Raw genomic sequence first — 16,565 nt, 5'->3', positions numbered from 1 at the left:
TTTTTTTCTAGAATTTGTATACTCTCTGTTGACCACATTGTGTATGCAATTATTTAGGTACAGATACTAGCTTTCTTTACATATTAAATGCCAATAGGACCCAGTGTTTTGGGTTCACTTGCGTATGTCATAAAAGTTAATCTAATCAATTAAACTCTGGTTTAATTATTGGCTTAATTACTGGGGACACTGGCAGCACCCACTTTTACATACATGGTATCTGGGTACTGCCTTGTTGAGTTATTACATTTATTTATTTATTTATTTATTTATTTATTTATTTATTTTGAGACGGAGTTTCACTCTTGTTACCCAGGCTGGAGTGCAATGGCGTGATCTCGGCTCACTGTAACCTCTGCCTCCTGGGTTCAGGCAATTCTCCTGCCTCAGCCTCCTGAGTAGCTGGGATTACAGGCACGTGCCACCATGCACAGCTAATTTTTTGTATTTTTAGTAGAGACGGGGTTTCACCATGTCGACCAGGATGGTCTTGATCCCTTGACCTCGTGATCCACCCGCCTCGGCCTCCCAAAGTGCTGGGATTATAGGCGTGAGCCACTGGGCCCGGCCTGAGTTATTACATTTAAATCTCCTAAACCATTTAATGAAATTGAGTTTCAGTGCAGATGATCTCTCAGATTTTACAAACTTAAATCATTCCCCAACTTTCTGATTTTTCTGCTAGAAACAGTAATAATGAAAAGGAAAAAGGGGGTGGAAACATGAAACTCATTTAAAAAATAAATAAAAGCCACTTAAGAGCTATTGTTCCATACAAGAATGAAGAATGGAAGATAAGTAAATGTAGTTAAAGCATGAGTCATGATCATGACACAGTCTTCATTCAAAGGCTGAATTTGCCTTTTAAAATCATGCATAGCAACTCTTTGTTTATTAACATAATAAAATTGTAATACAATTTAAAAAAAAAGGCTTCAAAAAAGACCAAACAAGGCCAGACAGCTGATTAAAAGATGCTAAATTGTGCCGCTCCCTGGAGCCTGGAGTTCCTTTTAAGGTTGATTTTAAATGACTTGTTCAGGCAGAGAGCCTTCCAGGAGGAAATGCATCCTTGCCTGGGGTTCAGTCAAGGGCTGGACTCCCAGGTCCTCAGTGAAAAATTTCTCCTGGAGAAATTCCTAAGGCAAGTCCCAAAGAGGAGTCACCAGATCTTCAGAAGAGGGAGGAAAAGATTGACTGTGTCTCTGGTCTGATTTTCGGTTGCAACATTTCTCAGGCAAAGAGTATGCCAACAGCCTTTCTCTTCTGCTTTGCTGGTCTGTGGTGGATACTAGCAATCTGTGTGGTTCTAAAGTATCAAGCTGAGATTATAGTATCAATGAGTTGGAACATCAATAGTGCTAAGTGCCACTTAAAAATCTTTTCATCTTCCTGTGTGTTGCTTCTAGAGAGGAAATGTTCTAAGCTGTGGTTTCCAGTCTTGTAGAAAAACGGCATTTTCAGGCTGTGTGGGACTCTTACATCATCTAGTTTCAATCACCTCATTTTGCAGATCAAGAAACTGAGAGTGAGAAAGAAGGGACTGGCCAGAGTAACTCAGCTAGACAGTGTCAGACAACAGTGGAACTTGTGGTAAGTTGTGTGGCCTCTGGGCTTTTCCTTCCAAATATAAAAAATGGAAATGAGGGATAGGCTTAGATAATCTTTTAAAGATTTATTTTTTGTTCTAATACTCTACTTATTACTTATTTATGTTATTTTTATTTATTTATCTATTCTGAGACAAGGTCTTGCTGTGTTGCCAAGGCTGAAGTGCAGTGGTGCCATCATAGCTCACTGCAGCCTCCAGCTCCTGGGTTCAAGCAGTTCTCCCACCACAGCCTCCCAGGTAGCTGGGAGCACAGGTGTGCACCGCCAGGCCTGGCAAATTTTTAAATTTTTTTTGTAGAGATAGGGGTCTTGATATGTTTGGCAGGTTGGTTTAGAACTTCTGGCCTCAAGTGATCCTTCCACCTCAGCCTTCCTAAGTACTAAATTTACAGGTGTAAGCCACTACACCCAGATGATTTTTAAATTGTGGACACCTGTCCATTATTCAATAACCAAAAGGCTTTTATAAAAGTAATGCATTTTTATGCCTAAACAACAGCGTTTAAGCATTTTGATGAAGCCTAAAGTTTTAGTTAATATTCTGCATTGTGTAGAGATATTTACTTCAGAACGTGGCCTAGAATTAGGCTAAACATCTTGAAAATGTGCTCTGGTTTGACAATTTACTACATTATAATTCTAACACAATAAACATTCTAACACTATGCTTTCTTAATGCAACTATATTATATATTTAATATTATTACCTATGGTGTTTTATCCATTGCTGAAAATATTCCGATCACATAAATGACTAAAGCCAATTAAAAAGTCTTGCTTATAGAGGAGAGAAATGCCTAAGTAGGTTTTAGTTAGTTGAAAACTCTATTACTTATAAGCATGGATTAGATTTTTCTTTTTCACTTCTTCAACAGGCACATTTTAGACAAACTGACAGCAAATCCATTATGTAATGGCCACTATAAAAGCTTTCATCAGGAGTGTGCATGTTTAGTGTCTGTGTGGGAGAAACTGGGTTATGGTAGTTGAAAAGCCAAAAGATTCTAGAGTAAGATAGAACTGGGCATTTAAGTTCTTGGCTCCATAGATAATGCTATCAGAATTCTCTTGAACTTGAACTCCCAACCTTAGGTGATCCGCCCACCTTGGCTTCCAAAGTGCTTGGATTACAGGTGTGAGCCACCACGCCCAGGCTGCAATCAGAATTCTGTAACCCTGAGGTTGAAGGGTTGGTTGACTTTAGACAGAAGCCGTCTGCATCTTCAAACCTTTAGACTTGGGGGTTCTCAGACGTTTATTTCCGTAAGCGATATGTAACAAGTTATAGAGGATGATATTACAGGAATATCATAAGGATCTAATATTATAATGTATGTGAATGAAATGTATACATTCTCTACACTAGAGAAATCTTTTGTCTTTTTGTATTACATATTAAAACAAATGGAGAAAATCATGGAGGGTTACAGGAGAGGGTGTGAGAAGCAAATCATTTTTGTTAATAATGTTACGGTTTAGAGCAAAGAGACTGCCAGGAAGCAGATGAAATATTGATGCTAGAATATCCAGTGTCCAGGCTTCTTTAAAATGCTACCTACATATGAGTCATTTGGAGATAATGTTAAAATGCCAGTTCTGATTCAGATTGTCTGGGAGTGAGTTCGGAGATTCTGCTTTGCTTAAAAGGGCCCATATGATGCTGATGCTAACTCTCTGTGTAGGAAAGTTTTATGTCTTCAGATTAAGGGTCAACTGAGTATCTTCTCAAGAAGAAACATTTGTTGGGGTTTATATGCCAAGGCAGTACCATTCAGCCTCGCTAACACCCATCTTGCTACACCATAAAAAAAGCTTTCTGCAGTTTCTGAGTTTATTCTTAAGTATTGAGAAAGCATTCAGCTTTCACTGTTTGGCTGGGGCTGCTGGCTGACAGCAGTGAGGTAGGAGTTTAAATTTAATAGAATTAGGAATAAACAGGATCCAGAGAGAGAGAGAGAGAGAGAGAGAGAGAGAGAGAGAGAGAGAAAGAAAGAGAGAGAGAGAGAGAGAGAGAGAGAGAGAGAGAGAGAGAGAGTCTATGCAGTACCAAGGGAGAAGAGTTGCTGCTTGTCTCTTGACGAGACCTCATCTAACAGAGGTCTTTAAATGCTGCCTTAAGAACCTTGGGTATGTGATGGGTTGTCTTAACTGTCTTTTTCCTTGACATATTGCATGTTTACATTAGCTTGGACCCTTTACTTTCCTAATACAAATAGGAACAGGAAGAGGCCGTCTGAGATTTCCCCCTCTTTTCATAGTTTAAGTTCAATTTAGCAAACAGTTACTGACTGGTAGGTTACAAAGTAGTGGACGAGGCACTCTGAGGAACATGAGGATCAGAACAGAAGAGAAGTTCCGAGTACTGTCAGTTTACCCATAGAAGATATGGACATGAAAAATAACCAAAAATAAGGCAGGTTGAACTTAAAAACACTGGTTATGGACAAAAACATGCTTAGAGAGCTGGAAGAAATTGAAATCATTGCTGCCAGGGAGTTAGGAAGACATTGTAAAGGAGGAAGACTTTGAGTAAGGATTTAGAACATGGTTATTTGCACATGGAGAGAGAAAATACTGAGACCAAGTCTTTGACGTGTTGTAGAAATAGGAGAGCAAAAGCAGAGACATGGGTTGGAGTAATTTAAGTAGTACCATGTTGAAATTTAAATGTCATTTTTAGGAAATCAGCTTAAGCCCTAGGTCTTGTGTGGGATTGTTAAAGATAAGGGATACTATTTTAAGGCAGCATTTTTGCTGTATTTATCAAGACACAAGAAAAGATTTGAAAATGCCACTCCATCTCTTTTGTTGCCTACCCTTGGAAGATACTCTTTAAGAACAACAATAATGTGAAACTTGTGCTGCTGTGTAAACTTTGGATCCTTCTGAGTTCCACTGAACAATGCAGTGTACCATTTGTGCTGAGCATGTTGTCAATGTATCTGGATTCGTTAAAATACAGGAAGTGCACAGTATTAAGTCTTCGAGACTCAATTTTTTGTAAACTCTTTTCGGCCGTGGCTGTTTGCAGATCACTTTACATTCCTTCTCATTTGTGCTGTTACTTACCTTTCTTTCACGTCTTTCTATTCCTTCTCCTGCCCCAACTTTGGTGGTGTAAGATATTGCGAAATTATTTTGATTTTTGTCAAATCAGGCTGCCAAATCCAAAATTCCAGGCAATAAGCAAACTTCCTGGGCATAGATATTTCCTACCAATCAGGGTTTTCATGATTATCTAGCATTTATCTTCATTTTTTTAGTTTAAAACAAATAAACAACAAAACGAGACACTGAAAGGCAATATAGAGGAAGGTAGAATGGAGGGTGGCAGAATATGAGAAAGGGAATGAGGAAATTAAACCAACATTTACTGGGTGCTGCCAACATAGACCAAACACTTTGCTGGATTCTGTATATACAAAGTGCAACCTAATCCGTACTTTGGCCTCATGTTAGGGCTGTCATTGCGCCCACTTTATCAGTGGGCAAATAGAGAGTAAGAATGATTCTAATCACAGGTCAAATTCGTGCAGGCACTGCCCAGCAGAGCTGAGGCAAGACTCTGATCCTCTAACGCTCTCTAGCACCAGGCTGATAACTGCGGTGAAAGTGCCATCTCTCTTTTTTCACAAAGTAGCTTGTACTATGCCAAGATGAGCAATTTAGATAAAAGGCAGAAGAAAAATGAGAATTGAGTAAAAGTTCAGATCCACTTCCTTCTAACTAGATTGCTCTTTTCATTTACTTTGGACCTAACATATATGGGCTGCTTTATGGTGGTAATAAGCTTTTTTATGTGAATATGACCTGTCTGTGCCTTAGTCAGCAATATGGAGTGGTACTGAGTATTCCCTGAGCTGTTTAGTAGATTGATATATAGTCTGCACATACTTAATATGCAGAAATTGCTTTTTAATATAAATCAAGATTACTGTGGTTTTTTTCTCTATAATACATATCTCAACGTTTGTGTTCCCAGTAACTGGTGTCTCAGCACTGCACATTTGTTTTTAAAGAGCTACATTTTAAGCACTCACTTCATACTAGAAACAGTGTTAGGAGACATATTTGTCAGGACAGTCTTAACTCCGCTGTGATAATGTATAAACCCTGAAGCCGTGGTGAATGAACACGACAAACATTTATTTTTCCATGTATGCAGGGTCTACTGTGGGCCTTCCTGTTCTCCAGGGCAGCTCCCTCTCAAGACCTGTGTCAAGGGGCCAATCTGCTTCTATGTTAGTAGTTTTGCCATCTCAACATGTGGCTTCCATATTGCTATTACAGGGGAAAGGAGAGCTGGGGATGGGGGAGTGCCTCAAGGACCTTTTTTCTGCCCTTCCCTAGAAGAGACACAATATATTCTGTTCATAATCCTTTGTTCAAAACAAGTCATCTGCCCCCACCTAACTGTGAAGGTGGTGGTGAGGAGGGTGCTGGAAAGTATAGGTTCCTCTATGCCCATGAAATAAAGAATTAACAGATACCAGTGTGTTCTGCTGCTAGATCATAAGCTCTTGGAAGAACAAAGATTAAATTTTTAAAAGTTATTTGCTTCCATGAGAACCATTAAGTCATATGAGGAAAATAATAATTACAGAGGAGTATTTAGGGCTATATTACAATTTGATCGGGCCTATAGCTCCTTAAGCCAGAAGCTGCTGTTCTCTTTAGAGAGTTACTTATTCACGTGAAATCATTGACTTGAGACTTAAAAATGCCTGTCTTTTTTTGTGTGTGTTCATGCTGTCTGCTTTGTTTTCTTAAATATTAGAGGTCAAAATGTGTTTAAAAACCACATCTGGGTCTTAGAGCTTTTTTTCCTGGAGCAGTGGCCTTGTGGTAGCTGTTTTTTTTTTTTTTTTTTTTTTTTTTTTTCCTAGACTGGAGAATTTTCCATGCCCACAGTGAACCATGACTGGCAGAATGAAGCTGTGCACCCTGATAACTCTTTCTCTGTTGGGTATTTGTTCTTTATAATGTCTCAGCATTTATGACTGGCCTGGGCAAATAATGAGATAGTATTTTGCTACAGGCCATAAAAAGCAGCAAAGCATAGGCAATGGGAGAGCTCCATACCTTGACTAAAAATAAGAATACAACTAATAATAATAAGGCCATGCAATTATGTTTGGGTTTGAGAGGATAAACAGATCCATAGATTTGGCTTGAAGACTGTATCATGCTAAAGATGCTAGACATTTTCTTCTTGGGTTTGGTGCCTATGTTTCTGTTAGTACTTTTGTGTTGAAAGATAATTGGTAAAAAGCTACACAATTAGTGAGTATCATGTTAATTTGTATGAGGGGAAGAATAAAACCTGTACCATTTTTTGAAAGTTTTTCTTATAGTGAAAACACTTTTCATTATTTATGTCTTATTTATAACTGAAATATGCCTTATCCATAGACTTAGGTGTTTACTGTCAAATATTTTCTTTCAACAATTTGTCACTGTGCCTTGATTCCCAACTTCCATCGATGTTAAGGTTGTATCCATATCATGAGTTTGCTTTGGCATTTAGACATGTATTATGACCTCTAAGTAAATGTTTTCAGTAAATCTGGAGAGGAAGTATGATAGTTTCTGGAAAGGTGAAGATAAACTAGAAATGTAACCTGTGAAAACTGCACAAATAATAGTTATGATAATAATATAATCATAAACATTAATTGGGCATTCATTATAATCCAGGTATGGGGCTAAATGTTTTACAAGCATATTTTTGTTTCATCTGCATAATTGTGTGAGACAAGGACTATTATATCTGTCTGATCTTTCAAAGTTAGCCAAGAATTTCCCTGTTACAAGATATTTAAATGGTTTCTAAATGTGTGGATAATCCACAAAACCAAAATATAACTAAGGAAATTGCTGCTTAAACTCTGTTTTTTAATTTGCATAAAGATAGTCTATTTTAACAAAAGTACTGCAATCAGAGTAATTGGAAACAGAGATAAAGTGGTGGAAATGTTTTTAAGTTTTATCCAAAAGTCTCCAAAAAGAAAAATCCACTACTTAGTACAGTGGTTCTCAATGGGAAGAAACCTTGCATCTCTACCTATAGGATATTGGGCAAAGTATAAAAAAGTTTTGATTTTAGACTGGCACCTTATGGATAGAAACTAGGGATATGCTAAACATCCTACAGTGCACAGGGTAGCCCCTTCAACTGATGTTTTTTGTTTGTTTGTTTGCTTTGAGGCAGGGTTTCTCTCTGTTGGCCAGGCTGGAGTGCAGTGGCAGTCATGGCTCAGTGCAGCCTTGACCTCCTGGGCTCAACTGATCCTCCCATCTCAGCCTCCTTAGTAGCTGGGACCACACACATGTGCCAACATATCTGGGCAATGTTGAAAAATTTTTTTTAAAGAGAGGGTCTCACTATGCTGCCCAGGCTGCTCTGGAATTGCTAGGCTCCAGTGATCCTCCTGCCTTTGCTTCCCAAAATGCTGGGACTGCAGACAGGAGCCTGGTCTAAGTTTTATCCACTCCAAATAGTAGTGCTGAGGTAGAGCTTGTGTGCGAGATTCTTCTCTTACTAGATAGGTGAACTCTTGTAATTAAGAGCTCAGTCCTTAGAGTCAGTAGATCTGGGGCTCAGGGTTTTGATTCTACTACTTGACTTTGGGAACTTAACCTCTTAAGTCTTAATGTAACTACTTAAAAATTTAAAATAATAATACTTACAAGACTGTTCTGAAGATTAAATAAGAGAATGCCTGCAAAATGAATGCCATAGTCCCTTGCATTGTTAGATGAACATTAATTCTAGCTGAGAAAAAAACTTTGGTTAAACAAAGTATGTTCTTTGGGGACCCTAAATGCTGCTTAGCAGGTGTTAAAAAGAGCTGCTTCCAGATCAGACAGCTTTATTTTGGATTGTGTCTTCTGTAGTTGTTAACTGTATGACCTTAAGAAAGTACCTTAGAACTTTCTGTGCCTCAATTTGTTCATATAAAAGATGAGGGCAGTAAGTAGTATGTATCTTCTAGAGTTTTCCTCAGGCTTAAATAAGAGTATAAATGTGAAGTACTTAGAGGAATGTCTACCCCTTACAAGCAGACAGTGTTAGCTCTTATTATTCATATACCCCATGTTGTTAAATAAGGCATAACATACAAATTAATCTTCTAAGTAAGTGAACATTACCCCTTGAAGTACCAGTCCTTTGTTTTATTTTAACAATTAAAGTAATGAAAATTACTCTCCAATTATTTTTAAAACTCTTGCTTATTTAAAAATGAATACTATTCATTGTTCACTCAGCATCCTTATCATTGTAATATTGTTTCTTGTACTGGATTATGATATAGGAAGCTCTTAGAACTATTGAAGTATGAGGATTTGTCTTACTCTAGATTACTGAGATTTTTATTTTTATCTTTTTTTAAAAATACTGTTTGGGTATCATTTGTATCAAAATATCAACTGTCAGAGTCTAGGATCTCTATCTATCTTGCCTTTTCTTTCTTTTTTTTTTTTTTTTTTGTGAGATGGAGTCTTGCTTTGTTACCCAGGCTGGAGTACAGTGGCCTGAGCTCAGCTCATTGCAACCTGCACCTCCTGGGTTCATGCAATTCTTCTGCCTTAGCCTTCCGAGTAGCTGGGATTACAGGCATGTACCACCATGTCCAGCTAATATTTGTATTTTTAGTAGAGATGGGGTTTCACCATGCTGGCCAGGCTGGTCTTGAACTCCTGACTTCAAGTGATCCACAACCTCGGCTTCCCAAAGTGCTGGGATTACAGGTGTGAGCCACTGCACCTGGCCTTTTCTTTTTCTGAATAACTACATTTGATCAGCTGATAAACAGTATTTATTGAATGTGCTATATACTGTGCTCTCTTAGGTAGATTAGCGACCAAAACAAAATGATTTTTCTTGAGGATTTTAATTTAGCAGAAGTAAGCACTGAAGACATAAATAACTATAAATTTAAAGGGGATCTAGGCTGTGACTGAGCTGTAGCAGTTGCTACACTTATGAACAAACCCCACTCATGTAGGACACAAGGCCCTCATGAGGAATTAATTGTTAAATGGCAATCTAAAAACTGAGTGGGGATTAGCAAAGCAAAGAGAATGAATATTACTAGTAGATGCAACAGTATATGTAAAGGTCCCAATTACAGAGTGGGAGGCATTAAATTAAAGGGATTTTTAAAAGTCTAGGGTGGCTAAAGACTGAAAAAAAATAAAATCCAGTTGAGGAGGCTAGAAAGATAGCCAGGAGCTCAGTCAACCATGGACTTCCAAAGTATGTAAACTGTTCCAGACTTTATCCAACAAGAAAATGGCAACCCAATGGAAAGTTTAAGCTTTTGAATAGTATGGTAAATTTTCACGTGAAGAATGGCTTGGAGGTAGGAAAGAATAGAAGCAGTAAAAACAGAAAGTGTCTCCCAATAGTCCAGGCAAGATGCGATGAAACCAGTGAGAATTGTGTCTGTAACAGGAGTAAACAATCTCTGAGAAATGAGACCTAAACATTCTCTTACGGGAGGAGGGCTGATATTTAGTTCATGAACTTTGAAAATTTTGTTTTCACTGTTTTGGCTTTATAATCTTTTACTTGTTCTTGGCCTCATTCTGAAGGATTGCAATTGCTGAATAAGCAACTTCCAAAAGAATGAGAAGAACAAATGTATAGCAATAATAAAAATTAAATGTTATTTGTATAGTACTTTAAACATTACTATTGCATTTGATTAGCAAATTTTTATAATAAATGATGTTTACCCTCATTGCCCCTAGCAAGTTGGATAATGAGGGTAAACATCATTTGTTATAAAAATTTGATGGTCTAAGTTGATGTCTCTTAATATATTGGCAGTAGGAAATGCTTACTTCATAGGCCTCAATGCATAACAGGAAACTTTATTTGTCTTACCTTATAGAGATAGTGGAAACTGAGAAGAAGTGATCTTTCATTTTGTTCTTTGCATTACATGAAGAGAGATATAAAAATGTTGACTTTGGCCAGGCACAGTGGCTCTCACCTGTAATCTCAGCACTTTGGGAGGCCAAGGTGGGTGGATCACCTGAGGTCAGGAGTTCAGAACCATGGTGAAATCTTGTCTCTACTAAAAATACAAAAATAGCCAGTTGTGGTGGTGGGTGCCTCTAATCCCAGCTACCGGGAGGCTGAAGCAGGAGAATTGCTTGAACCTGGGAGGTGGATGTTGTAGTGAGGCAAGGTTGCACCAGTGCACTCTAGCCTGGACAACACAGTGAGACTCCATCTTAAAAAAAAAAAAAAAAAAAAAAAAAAGTTGGCTCTTCTGTTTCCATTTTTAGCCACTAGCATCTTGATTAAAAATATAAAACTTTTGTTTACCTATGTAACAAACCTGCACATCTCGCACATGTACCCCAGAACTTAAAATAAAATTGAAAATAAAAAAAGATACAAAATGTTCAGTGTTTAAGTAAGGAGAACGTTAGCTATATTTATGCATGCAAACGTGCTATGTGAAATATAAACTGTGTAAATATTAAATATGTATATGTGTGTACATGCACAGCCAGACTATTTAGGGCCTTCAGTATCATATTTAGAAAATTGAATGTTCATTTTAAACGTCTATAAAAGCTGTTTATATGTCTAATTCTAAAATGTCTGTGTATATCTAAACCACTTCTAAAATAGGTATAAAAATACCCTGTAGGGTTATTGGGAGAATTAAATGAGATAATTTAGACAAAGTGATTTAGCACCTGGCACATAATAAGCATTTAATAAATTTTAAATATGCAGATACTATTAATACATAGTTTTCATTATCACATATTGACTATATAATTTATTATAAATGTATATGTTGATAATATACTTATGTGTGGAAACAAATATACATATATGGACATCTATACATTAGCTATAGACTATTATAATAAAAATAGCTGCATAGTGATATTCAAAATGACATTATCTTCTTACAGCCAGTTTTGGTAATATATGTTAGAGTTTGCATTTTATTTTTATTATTTCTGTCCTGGGGAGTTACTGTAAATCTGAACATAAATGCTGGCAATGAAATTTGTTTTTTGTTTTTTTGTTTTTTTGTTTTTTTTTTAAGAGACAAATTGTCCCTCTTTTATTGCCAAGTTTGGTCTTGAATGCTTGGGCTCAAGGGATCCTCTCACCTCAGCCACCAGAGTTGCTGAGACTACAATGTGCCCCTAACCCAGCCATGAAGTTCTGACTCCACATGTACTCATTATTTTCTTGCTTGTTATTTAAACAAATATTTATTGGATTTCTATTCTGTGCCAGCCCTTGTGAATCTTATAATCTGGTGAGAAATGAACATGAAAGCAACTATTTGCAATAAAATGGTGTGAACGATGTGCAACACAGTGGCCTTTTAAAGTAAGGGGCATCTGCTGCTTTAAACGGCATATGGTTAATAATTATGGACATATTTGTCAATTGTTAAACTAAATAGAGAAGAATAGGAACTAAATAGAGGATCATTTCTTTCTAAGCATCTATATTTGATTCATCCTTTTGTCTTCATTTACCACCTACATGCTGCTGATGACATGCGAGTGATTATCAGTAATTGCTATCACTTTCTCTTACCCCAGATTCCTATTTCCATCTGATTTTTGGCAATCTGTAGGTAGATGTTCCATAGATATCTCAAATTCATTCTGCTTAAAATAAACTCATTGTGTTCCTACTGCTCACACAAATTGTTTCTTCTCCTGTATGTCTAATCCCTGTTAAATGTAACATCACCCAGAAAATCACCCCAGCTGAAGTCTGGGAGTTCTGATCAGTGTTCAGTGCCTGCCTACACCCCACTGCTAATTGGTCATCAAATCTTCCTCATCCCCTGCCAGTTTTCTTCTTCTCCCTCTTGGGTAAACATGTGCATGGTACACATCCCTTATGCCCCAAATTAGTAGAATAAGAAAGCAATTTTCAAATTGCTAGGCAGTAGCAAGTTGAAGAGAAAGCTCAGAAAATTAAGTCAGTGACTTGGATATCAAAAGCTATCACTTTGCTGTCTCTTTTTCTGAAAATAGAAAATGTTTCTCTTTAACACAAAATAATAAATTTAAATTCTGTTCATCTGTGAACTTCAAAAACAACCTCATACGTATCTCCACATTGAGACATTTGCTGAATTTCTTCATCCTTCCTTCCCTTCCATCACTAATATTTTATACTTCCAAGGGGAGTCTGAGCTATGAATCTCAGAGTCCTTTTCAAATCTCTGACTGCTCAGATATGGATGGGAAATTAGTGTTGCAGCTTATGTTCATGGAGATGTATGTTATTCATTGAGATTCATCATTGGAAATAAATGATTGATATCACAGACATCACAATAATAAACGATATCACAAATTAGCTCTGATCAGATTTTGAGTCTCTGAGTGTTCTCAAAATTTTCTTCTGGTCCACAGTCTTTAAAGAGTCATTTATTAACTTTTAAGTGTAAAGTGCGAAACTATCTGGAGCATAGCGGGTCTAAGTATGTAGTTCAGCCAGTCCCCCTTGTATATCTTTAAAAACAAAATCAGTGAGCATCCAGGTCCCAAAATCTAGGAAAATGTTTCTAAGTTCCTAAGAAAAATGCATTGGAAGAAGAAAAGACTGTTTTGTTTTATCCTCTTATAATTTTTATGTGTTTTGTAAAATAGTTTGATATTCTGACAAATATGTGTAGTGCTATTAATATTAACCATTAGGGCCAGGTGTGGTGGCTCACTCCTGTAATCCCAGCCCTTTGGGAGGCTGAGGTGGGTGGATCATTTGAGGTCAGGAGTTTGAGATCAGACTGGTCAACATGGTGAAACCCCGTGTCTACTAAAAATACAAAAATTAGCCAAGCATGGTGGTATGCACCTGTAATCCCAGCTACTCAACAGACTGAGGCAGGAGAATTGCTTGAACCTGGGAGGCGGAGGTTGCAGTGAGCCAAGATCATGCCACTGTACTCCAGCCTGGGCAATGGAATGAGATTCCATCTCAAAAATAAAAATAATAATAACAAATAAATTATAGGTAAAAGTGAAACGTTTAAGTGGCTTTAAATTTTTTTTTTTTTTTTTTTTTTTTTTTTTTTTTTTTTTTTGAGACGGAGTTTCGCTCCTGTTACCCAGGCTGGAGTGCAATGGCGCGATCTCGGCTCACCGCAACCTCTGCCTCCTGGGTTCAGGCAATTCTCCTGCCTCAGCCTCCTGAGTAGCTGGGATTACAGTCACGTGCCACCATGCCCAGCTAATTTGTGGGGTTTTAAATGATATAGTGCAATAGTTACAGAGGAAAAGGCTGTGTAGAGGGGAGGAATAGATAAAGATGACAATTATTCCTTGAATAGGTAGAAAAAGAGAAGATTAAATTTGCTTTGAATAGTTCTAAAGTAAATGGATTATTACTTTCTGAGCTCCCAAGTGACTATTTTTTCCCTCCTTTTGTAAAAGGATTAAAACTTGTGATGCGCCTTAATATTTCACATCTTGTTTCGTCTGTGCATCCTGATCTGGCATGATAGCCTGACATTGTTTGCAAACAGTGGTGTCATTGCAATATACATATTCATTGGTCCTTAGCTAAAATTAGGTTTGCTGAGTAAATAGATTTTGTGCAGCCATCCTAAACAGATCATTTCCCAGGATGCCAAAGGAAAACACTGTCAGTGGAACTTACTTCATGCTTTATCAACATGGTATCATATTTACAAAAGGAGAGAAGGAAAAACTGGACCAAACAAAAAGCTGTGATTCACAAACATAAACCTCTTGAGTGCAGGCAAGAGTCCTATATTTGAAAAGATGATTTGTGAGCATCCTTCCACAAGCAAGGGATCATTGTTAGTGGATGCTTATAATTCATGGTGGAGCACTTTAGGAAAATATGACTGCTAGTCCTTATGCTGCATTTATTCTGCTTTCTGTAAACTAGATGAATGTAGGATTATTTGTATAGTATAATAGCCTTCAGCATGGAAATGGATGGAAAGTTTATTACCTGTTTCCTCCCTTCCCCTAGGAGGGATTTTTTGTTTGTTTTGTTTTGTTTTGTTTTGTTTTGTTTTGTTTTGTTTTGCTTCGAGGTAAGATTGTCATAAAAAGGCTGCACATCACAGTGCATCTTGCAGTTTTCTTGGAATAAAGTTCAAGCTATAGTCCATTCTGCTTTGCCAATTAATCTGGAAGCTACAGACACATGGGAAAATATGAGGATAAAAATTCAATGGATTTCACCTCACTGGAAGAATGCAGTGCTTCTCATGTGGAGATTATTCAGTAAATATCACAGGCTTTCTGACATTGCTTAGTTGAGGGTTACATAACTGTAACTCTCTGCTAGCTAATAGAACTCTATTTAGACTAGATTATTGAAGGAGATGAGAAAGGAATGAGCTATGAGATAGATAGGAGGTAACAGAAAGAGAAAAAGCTTCTGGCTGGAGTTTAGAGACCCCAGAGTCTGAAGGACCTGCATTTGAATCTTTCCTTTGATTCTTACTAGCTATCATGTCTGTCAGTTTCAGTTTTCTCTTCTGCAAACCAGCAGTCATAAACTGTCATGCGGATTGCTCTCTGGTTCATGTGGGTTAACATATGACTCATCATTCTTTCACCTAGCAAGTATCAACTCCACTCTGAGTGGTAGATCTTTTCCTCTTCATAGTATATATTTTAAGTGATATTAAAAATTAACAATCCATGTTAATAAGAAAATAAGGTTCCTTAATTTTCAAAAAAAAAAAATGCTTAGAAATCTGAGATTTTCTATGGTACTTTTTTTCCCTAGTACTTTTGTTATCTTTCCTTCTTTTTTTAGCACCCATTGTTTCTAAGTTTATGTAACCATAACCCTCTCCTCTCAACAAGGAACAATTGAATGCAGGGGAGGAGTCATGCATTCATATATGATGTTGCATACCCTCCACAGCCTAGGACTTTACACCTCTCTTTCTCTTTACCTTTGTCTCCCTTTATCTCCTCCCCACTCAGAAACAAAACAACCTATGCTTTAGCTCCATGACTGTTTGAACCAATTACATACATAAATATTTGGTGGGAATGGGTGTCAGTGGTAAACTTGCTGATCTAATTCTAACTTCCCAAACAGGCTATGTTTAAAAGAAGAGAGAATAGAGATACAGGTAGGCTAAAAACTGTTATCATCATAACCATTATCTTCAAAGGAGCATCACCTACTTAGGCAGATTGAGAGAGATAAATATAGGATGTTTTACCTGATGCTGATATTCCATTGGGAGGAGAAAGGGAAGATGTATTTGATTTAATCAGCTTTAACACCGACTTCATTTGTCAAAGACTCCCATCATAGCAATTAGATACCTCTCCATTCTAGCTTCCCCATGCAGTTCATTCTCAGGATGTTCTCTGCCTACACTCTTTCAGGGAGAACACTCTTTGTGTGAGTGGCTAGATTCTCAGTGTGCTGTGTTTCAAAGTTAATATCATATTCTGGCACCATATGGGTGATGATAGAGAAAAACAGCCTTTGAGGTCTCACCTTTCAGGAGGGGAGGAGGTGAGATTTAATTAATGAATGATGTAAGATCTTCCAGCATCCTGAGATAAAAGACTCTTTGTGAAATCAGAGAACTGCCAATTCCCTAGTCTTAAGTGAAGACCTGCTGAGCTAACAGGCATTTAAATAACTATTGAAATGCAAAATGTGCTTGTGTATATACATATGTATATATGTGATATAAACTACATTTTAATCCTGGAAGATAATTTAAGCTGTCCCCTCAGGTTACATCTTTAAAAATTGAGGCCCAGAAATGGATTTTCTTAGGATCATAAAGCTTATTAGGATCAGATGCCAAAAGAGAATTCAGATTTCTTAGGTTCAGTGCTCTGTGCAACATGTAAGATGGCCCCACTATTGATGTTCTATGCTTAATCTGTGGAATCTAAGAACCGGCCTCAGACCACCTGCAAGCATAAACAAG

General features: G+C 37.3%; 1 protein-coding gene across 10 annotated transcripts in view; it reads left to right on the top strand.

Annotated features, from left to right (window-relative positions):
* Positions 1 to 16,565, top strand: part of LRRC4C (leucine rich repeat containing 4C) — a 1,358,593-nt gene that overhangs the window by 1,230,836 nt on the left and 111,192 nt on the right. For 5 of the 10 annotated variants that reach the window (XM_074401330.1, XM_074401328.1, XM_074401333.1 and 2 more), the window contains one exon: positions 1,514 to 1,593. The exons of the other annotated variants lie outside the window; for them this stretch is intronic. The gene's annotated coding sequence lies outside the window, so the exon portion shown is untranslated. The remainder of the gene's footprint in view (positions 1 to 1,513; positions 1,594 to 16,565) is intronic. 10 annotated transcript variants of the gene reach the window in all.

This window comes from Saimiri boliviensis, chromosome 6, assembly GCF_048565385.1.
Source record: "Saimiri boliviensis isolate mSaiBol1 chromosome 6, mSaiBol1.pri, whole genome shotgun sequence".
NCBI classification, from domain to species: Eukaryota; Metazoa; Chordata; class Mammalia; order Primates; family Cebidae; genus Saimiri; species Saimiri boliviensis.
This window is presented reverse-complemented; position numbering and strand designations above follow the sequence as displayed.